At 40.6% G+C, this 6,357-nt stretch overlaps 1 non-coding gene across 1 annotated transcript; it reads right to left on the minus strand.

Annotated features, from left to right (window-relative positions):
* Nucleotides 1-2,774: 2,774 nt before the first annotated feature.
* On the minus strand, nucleotides 2,775-2,874 carry LOC111727002. The gene has a single exon (XR_002774655.1). It is a non-coding gene; the product is annotated as a small nucleolar RNA U13 (small nucleolar RNA).
* Nucleotides 2,875-6,357: the final 3,483 nt, after the last annotated feature.

Genomic DNA, 6,357 nt, shown 5'->3' on the forward strand with positions numbered 1-6,357 from the left:
TGGTTGAGCTATAGGCGCCGAGCCACAGTCACCTCTTTCTAAGGGAAGCCCTGTTGATGGGCCGGGTTACGTTTTTACCACGTGATCTCCATTCCCCTGACTATGTACGTAGACGGTAAGATTATAAAGTAAAGCCATGAAATATTTATCACAAGAGTCAGGATAGTGGATACTTCTGGACTAGAAGTAGGCACCCCTCTTCTCTTCTTTTTGTCTCCATAGGAAAGGCAACTTCTGCACAAAAGATACATGTACTAATCAGATTTCCAGGTTCCTAAACAATGGAGACTAACTCTGGTTAGTTAGAGAGTAAAGGGAGTTATTGGAAGGACACTGGATAGCTCATAAAATTGGAACGTGAACAGGAGCTTTGGGAAATCAGGCAGCCAGAAATAGAGACCAAATCAATACACAGGAAGAATCTGGTTGGTGTCCAATGTCTTTCATTGGCACAGCCACCACTGGACATTGGATACTCCCCTTCAAGCTTCCTTTTTCAGCCCTGGAAAGATTCTAAAAGCCATTTGCTTCTCTGTGCTACTCCAGAGTCAAGGTCTTGGGTAGAAGTGTCTAGTTGGAAGGTCCCATAACCAAATTCTGGAGACAAGGGCACTGGGAAAGGGGCTATTTGCCCACACTTGAGCTTCTTTATTGGAATTCTTCCCAAATAGGATGTGTATTTAGATACCGAGAGGCCACAAATGAAAAACACCTATCATAGGGAATACTAGAGATAAACATAACCTGGCCTCTGCGTGTCAGTAGAGAGGAGAAAAATGTAATATGATTAGTTAAGATCTGTGAAATTCATTGGGCCATTTTTTCCTTAGAGATGAGCGATTGTGTGCAGAATCACTGGACCAAAAGGCAGACAGGCTTCTCCTTCCTTCTGCTTTGCATGCATGACTCTTTCTCTTCTCTGGTTTCTCTGTGACTAGGAGTGGGCAGAGGGTGGAATTCTGATCAGCTGGGCTGGGCCAGGCAGCTGTCTTCAATTCAGGAAGGTGAGGCGTAACACCACTGCCGTCCCCACCTGGCTGTCGGGCTATGATTTTGGGTGCCTGATCTGATCAAGAAGACCACTAACATTTGGATTTCCATTTGGCTAGTGATTTGGAGGAAAAGAGAGGTGGGTGATAGGATTCAGACTCTAAATTCCACCCTAAACTTCCTGTTAGCAATCCTTTAGATTGACTGGTGATATAACCTGACATGAACATGCTGTATCAGATTCTTCTTCTGAGAATCTGAACTTGAGAAACTAAGACCTCAGCAGATGTAAAGAGAAAAGAGATTGTAAGAGGCTGTGAGATGGTTTCCTTAGTACACATGACCATCTACGATCAGCCTCAGGCCACAACAATGAAACCCAATCACATTAATGAACAAATGCTGAGTAAAACAATGAGTTAGATGCCTTCTTTTTTTGTTTGTTTCTTCAATACTGTTGGTAGGGGTATAAGACGGGGGTATTCTTAAAGTTTGCTGCTGAAAATACAGATTGCTACACTTTCTGAAAGCCAGCTTGACAATACGTATCACACTGTTAAAATTATTTATGTCTGGGCCAGATGTGATGGCTCACACTTACAATTCTAGCACTCTGGGAGGCCAAGGTGGGTACATTACTTGAGCTCATGAATTCGAGACCAGCCTGGACAAGAGCGAAACCCTGTCTCTAAAAATAACTAGGTGTTGTGGTGGGCGCCTGTAGTCCCAGTACTCAGGAGGCTGAGGCAAAAGGATCCCTTGAGCCTAAGAGTTTGAGGTTGCTGTGAGCTATGATGCTACAGCACTCTACCAAGGTTGACAAAGTGGGACTCTGTCTCAAAAAAAAAAATTTATTTATGTTCTTTTTTATTATTATTAAATGATAGCTGTGTACATTAATGCAATCATGGGGTACAGTGTGGTGTTTTCATATACACTTTGAAATATTTTCATCAAACTGGTTAACATAGCCTTTATGTCATTTTCTTAGTTACTGTGTTAAGACGTTTATATTCTACTCTTAGAAAGATTCACTTGTACCCTTGTAAGGTAAACCATAGAAGTGATCCCTCCAATCACCCTCCCTCCACCTATACCCCTCCCCTCCCTCTCCCCCCTCCCCATATTCTTAGGCTATAATTAGGTTAAAGCTTTCATATGAAAGCTATAAATTAGTTTCATAATAGGGCTGTGTACATTGGATACTTTTTCTTCCAGTCTTGTGATACTTTGCTAAGAAGAACATATTTATGTTCTTTGACCCAACAATTGCACCACATTTCTTAGACCTACTTTTTTTTGAGGTGGGATTTTGGTATGTTACCTAGGCTGGCCTCAAATCCCTGGGCTCAAGTGATCATCCTGCCTTGCCTCTCAGGTTGCTGGGACTACCGGTACACACCACTGTATCCAGCTATTGGACTGGATTTTAAAGAAAAATTTAACATGTGAAAAGGGATTTAGTTATAAAAGCTCATCACAATGCTGTTTATAATACAAATATTTCCAAACTGTTGGGAACAATTTCAGTGTTCGGTAGTACAGACTGGTTAAATTAGGAGAGAGGCTTAAGATCGTATATTCGGCCATTAGAAATGGTTTTGCAGAAACTTACTTTTAAGTGATTCAGCAAAAATAAACTGTGTGTGTGATAGAGTTCAAACACAAGAGAGGAATTGTGAGCAGAGAGCAAATGTGCCAAAACCGTGCGATTGGTAATCAGAAACTATGAGGGTCTGAGACGCATCTGTTGGTTTTGATTTTGGTTTTCTTTCATTTTTACACATCAGATGGGTAATGTGCCAACGTGAGGCTTATGAGGGAGGCACTTCTCACACAGGCCCATGAAATCCTACTCGTCATGCTTATGAACTACAAAAGGATCAGTTGGAGACTTTTACTCTACTTGCAAGCTAACTTGTTAACTTGCCATATATACAAATATATAAATACACACAGAGGGGAAAAAATGAGGTTTCTGAGTCAGAAACAAAAACAGCTAATCATTCAAAGCAAAGCAGCAGCCAGAGCAACATCTTGTGTTGGTTCCCAAGCCCCATCCCCACAGGGAGACAGAGTGAGGGCCAGATGGTACCTGCACATGCGGTGGGGGGCATTACAAGAGAGAAATCCTAAAATTCGGAAACTCTGATCTTATATATAACTGCTGGCGACCTGCCCATCCTCCTCTCCGGAGGAAGAGAAACCTTATCTTCATTCTGGAATGTAAGCAAATCTTCTCCAGGAGAGGGGGGAAAGTTCTCTATCTTTACTATCCTGAACCATCTCCAGGGAGAGAAATACATCTAAGCTTTACTATCCTAAGTCTTCTTATACCAGTGTAGGAAAACAGCCTGTTGGCATGGTTGAGAATGACGACATTTTGAAGTAAAACCACTATGATAACTGATGTTTAAGTCCTGCATACCAGGTGTTTCCATGGAGTAGCATAAAGAAACAGTGCCTAAAGATCTCTGCTAGGATTCAAACAGAAAAAACAATGCCAATTATTTACAGGGGTATGCCAATGTAATAATAACGTTTATCTTTGGGTAGGTAAGAACATCAGTTGTTTTAAAATGTTATTTCTGTTTGTATGTATTTTGCTTTTCTCCAAGGAATAGAGTGGTTTTATGATGACAATTATTTAGTTAGGTTAACACCTCAGCAAGGTGTTTAACCTCTCTAGTGTCTGAGGCTTGACCAGCTGCACATGAAAGCTTGCTATAGAAAGAATATTTTCTGGAGAGTGGGTGCAAGGGCCTTACGTGTTGCGTGAAGTTAATCATGAGTGGTCAGTGACACAGGTGTAGACTTGCATTGGAATTGTATAGCATAAAGAGGGCTACCACTCTTTGGATGGCAAATAGCAAAAATTTTTATTTTTTCCAGCTTAAATAGCCGGTGCAGCATGTACATGTTGTTAATGAATAGTCATACCATTACCTCACTAACATATTGTAAAAAGCAGACTCACTTTTTTAGTGAGACACTTACTTCTAAGTTATCTATTATACTCAAAACAGTAGCCATGAAGAAGCAGACTGTTAACTCCCTGGCCCACTTTTTGATAGATACGGAAACTGCTAAGGGGAAAAAAGGCCAATTGTTCTCCTACTCTTTGGAGCCTCAAGCCATCTGGAAGCAGTACTTTAATCTTGGAAAACCACAATTTGGAGGTCCTGGCGACATGCCGGTGACGCGCTTTCATGCCCCAGCCCCCTGGCCTGAGCACAGGAATTTTACCTTCTTGGTGCCAAGCCATATGGAGTTCTGCCTCAGTCTCTCCTGAATTGTGCCAGGCAAGATTTGTACCTGCGCACTCTCAGAAACGGCAGAGGCAAAGACATCCAGGCTTTCCACCTATACTTACATCTCAACACGGCTTCTATTCATAAGTTCCTATTCAATGTTTCTTTCTGGCTTTGTCTCCTGGAGATTGTTTATTCATTTCCAAGGCCTGCTGTCATAGATAAGTTGGGGAGCTGGACTCCATGGTACTGGTCAAGGACCCAGGGCACTCTGCACTCAGTGAAGCATTGACTGGCTATAAATCTAGTCGAACTAAAAATAGTCTGAAGATACAGCCATCTTGAAAGCAAAAGATATTTATTTTGACTTTGTAATCTATAAAGGGGGGGATTAGTTTAATGTACCCCATGCTGATGAATAACATTGCTGTGTGCACTATCACTGTGAGGGTGTAAAAATAACAAAAGAAACAAGAGGGCAAATAGTGCTTTGAGGAGATATTCTCACTGTTCTCTGAATTGCTGGCTCTTTTGTAAATAAAACTGTTGATCTCTCATTCGCTTCTCCGTTGATTGGCTTGGGTGAGAGGCAGATGGACTCACTGGTCTGGCAACAACTTTATGTTCCCAGGACTCCCGAGAGGAGTGTGTACCAAACCACACTTTGAGAAGCACTGAGACCTGGAGCTAGAAAATTAATTAGAAAATTAATGCTTTGGTAGGCAGGATATTGACTTCGCCTCTCTGCGCTCCCTGTTCTTAGCTAGTGTCCTGCGTGCACAGTGAACCTCTTCTGATACTTTTCACTTTTCTGTTGTTCATGTTCTCTTTGTTCTCTTTTTCTGGGAGATTGCTATAATTCTGTCTTCCAACCTAATTCTTTGAATGTTGCTTTAATTTCTTTTTTTTCTCTTTTTTTCCAGGCAAGCATGAAACAAAGGTTATTGAGGAAGAGAAATAAAGGTTTACAGAGTAAGAAAGTTTACAAAGAAAGATTTGAGCTCCATTGCCACAGCAAGTAGGCAAAAAGGCCTTTTGTGCTATTTTTTTTGTTTCAGATTTATTTGTATTAATGATAGAAAAATGATAAGATACATATCTCTCTGCTTTAAATCAGCACTGATATTTTTTCTCACCCAGTCTTCTTTTGGGGGGCTAATCCTTGTTTGTGACCTCCTTTTGTTTCTCTTCCTCAGTGAACCTTGAATCCCATTTGTTCTGTACCTCATTTTTTTATTTTATTTTTTAAAACTTTATTCAAATTAATATGAGGGGACAATAATTAGGTTACATTGTTCTCATTTCCAGGGTAAAGTTTCATTTGTAGAAGATGTTTCTTTAATTTCCTTTTTTTTTTTTTTTAGAGACAGAGTCTCACTTTATTGCCCTCAGTAGAGTGCTGTAATGTCACAGCTCACAGCAACCTCCAACTCCTGGGCTTAGGTGATTCTCTTGCCTCAGCCTCTCGAGTAGCTGGGACTACAGGCCACAATGGGAGCTGGGTTCAAACCCACCACCCTTGGTATATGGGGCCAGTGCTCTATCCACTGAGTCACAGGCACCGCCCGTGTTTCTTTAGTTTCTAATTTTTATTTGTAAATAGCATCCTGTTTTTGTTTTGTGGATATCATATCTTGTTATACCTTTTTAAGGATATTAATTGTTGTTTTCTTCTCCCTATATGGTCTCTATTTCTTCCAACTTCCTTTTAATGTTCGTTGTCCTCTTTGTCTTTTGCCCTAGAAGTTTTTTTTTCCTTTTTTTTTTTTTATTAGTTCATAGCTGTGTACATTGATACTGTCATGGGGTACAGTGTGCTATTTTTATATACAATTTGAAATATTTTCATCAAATTGGTTAACATAGCCTTCATGTCATTTTCTTAGGTATTGTGTTAAGAAGTTTATATTCTTCATTTAGAAAGATTCACATGTACCCTTAAAAGATGAACCATAGATGTGATCCCACCAATCACCCTCCCTCTACCCAGCCTCCCGTCTCCCTTCCCCTCCCTCTCCCCTTCTCCTGTATTCTTGGGCTATAATTGGGTTGTAGCTTTCCTATGAAAGCTATAAATTAGTTTCATAGTAGGGCTGAGTACATTGGATACTTTTTC

The sequence above is a fragment of the Otolemur garnettii genome, unplaced genomic scaffold (assembly GCF_000181295.1).
Source record: "Otolemur garnettii isolate 467f Iridium unplaced genomic scaffold, OtoGar3 scaffold00089, whole genome shotgun sequence".
In the NCBI taxonomy this organism is placed as follows: domain Eukaryota; kingdom Metazoa; phylum Chordata; class Mammalia; order Primates; family Galagidae; genus Otolemur; species Otolemur garnettii.